The sequence below is a fragment of the Pygoscelis adeliae genome, unplaced genomic scaffold (assembly GCF_000699105.1).
Source record: "Pygoscelis adeliae isolate BGI_AS28 unplaced genomic scaffold, ASM69910v1 Scaffold88, whole genome shotgun sequence".
In the NCBI taxonomy this organism is placed as follows: domain Eukaryota; kingdom Metazoa; phylum Chordata; class Aves; order Sphenisciformes; family Spheniscidae; genus Pygoscelis; species Pygoscelis adeliae.
Genome location: NW_008825616.1, coordinates 2,885,407 through 2,887,384, shown reverse-complemented (window position 1 = coordinate 2,887,384; position 1,978 = coordinate 2,885,407). Strand labels below are relative to the sequence as shown.

At 36.6% G+C, this 1,978-nt stretch overlaps 1 protein-coding gene across 1 annotated transcript in view; it reads right to left on the bottom strand.

Annotated features, from left to right (window-relative positions):
* The window catches only part of LOC103924723 (vasoactive intestinal polypeptide receptor-like), a 21,264-nt gene extending 20,006 nt beyond the window's left edge, over positions 1–1,258 (bottom strand). Inside the window, exon 1 of the mRNA XM_009333295.1 lies at positions 1,164–1,258. The gene's annotated coding sequence lies outside the window, so the exon portion shown is untranslated. The remainder of the gene's footprint in view (positions 1–1,163) is intronic.
* Between the last annotated feature and the right edge of the window lie 720 nt (positions 1,259–1,978).

Here is a 1,978-nt window from a genome sequence, read left to right as displayed (position 1 = left end):
GTGGGGGGGGGGGGGGGGAATACCACTAAAATAAAGTAGGCAAGTACAAGAAGGATATCAGACATTAGAGTGATTGGAAAGGTTGCAGAAAAATAAATAAGAAGATAAAGGAAATATGCTGGGGGTTAATCTCTAAATTTCAGTAGGCTGCTAAAGACAGATTTCCAGGTGATTGCAATACTTCTATTCATACCAAGCGCACGAGGCATCTTTGTGTCATAACTCCTCTGTAGAAAATGACCATCTTATAATTCATGCCAAATGAAAAATCTCACTGAGGTGGATTCATACATTTCTAAGCAAAGTTGGACAGAAAAAATATGACTGAACTTTTGAAAGAGTTTGAACATTTTGAAATTTCACTTTGAATCAATTCAAAACATGTCTCCACATTGCCAAAACCCCAGCAAAGAGAACCCCCTACACAGCATTTTAGAAAATATTTTACAGGCTCTCTGAAATGTTCATTTTAATTGTCAAAATTTATATTTGAGCATGTAATAGATTTCAAAACACCACCACAATAAATCTTTTCAAACGAACAAAGAAACACAGAACCTCCAAAAGTGTAGAAATATAATATTTTGAAGAAGTTGGGATTATTTTTTCCTTTCATTTTTTCGCAAAGAATATTTTCACCAGATTGGAATGATTCCCAACATGATATAGTTTCAGTAGGCTTTTCAGTGTCTTCTGTGGAAGATATAAGTAAAGAACACAGCAAATACTTTAGGAATGCAAGAAATTCCAAGTAGGGTTTTCCTGCCCTAACTAAGCATCTAAACTTGTCAGGGTCTGAACTAATCATCTTAGTCTCATTTTGTAGTTAGTAAAGAGAAATATGACTCCAGATGATTCATCTCATCCTAAAGTAAACATCTAAACCAGAGGCAATGAAACATGTTCTAGGGACACCTACCTTCCTCCATTTACTTTAAGGGAATCTAAGAAGACAAATTCTGACTTAGACATTGAGCTTTTAAAGATGTCTAAGAGATGAGGTAAAGTCCTAGTCTACAGAAAAAGCACTTCAAACTGTTAAGAAACCAAATATAATAGGAATCATATCTTGACTCAGGAGAAAAAATGGTATCTTGACATTGTGTCCTTGAAGTGATATACAAGGGATATTCGTACCAGAGCTTGACAATCAGGACCATTACCTTTAAGATCAGATGAAATAGATTCATTCTTTTCTAAGCAGAGAGCCTCCTCTTTGAACACCTGCTGGAATATCTTGCATTCTGGATGGATTCCCGCAACCTCGGTGAGAGAAAGACAAAACAAACCAAGTTCTGTGATTATCGGAAATAGAAGAGCCAGGTTTCTTTCCAGTTTGTACCTTGTGGCTGATACTTTGAGGTCTAAGAATGTGAAAACTCCAGCTGAAGATTTTTCTGCAAAAAGGACAGGTAAACGGCAGAAGGAGGTTGTGATCTCATGCATTTATCAATTTGTATATGCATCTGGATATGCATACCCGTATGGATTCTTCAGCGTATCATAATAGTCAAGCTCGCATAGCACCTCTTCTCCAATCTGGACATTTATACCACCTCTCCATTACACCCATGGTTTTCACAAAACTTAAATGGATTTCACAGTCTTTGGTTCTCCACCTCTTTGTCAGCTGGCCAAAATTGAATGAATCCATCAGCTATGGGAATATTCACACTGAGACCCCCAAACATACATGCAGTCTGATCCCGTAAAACAAATAAAAATAAATAAATTTCTTTAAATATACATGTTGCGTTGATATTTTTTTTTTAGTTAATTATTTTGGGTGTTCAGAACTACCTATTGGCAAAATATTCCTATTTTGATTCTTGGGAGCTCTCCAAGAATCACGTTTTCTTTATTGGAGGAATTAGCCCTAAGTGTGACAATAAAGTCTTAATTACTCTTCAGGAGGGTGTGCCTACTCTGCTTTGATGCTGCTACTAATAGAATGGGCTCCTGGCCTTTGAAACCTTGA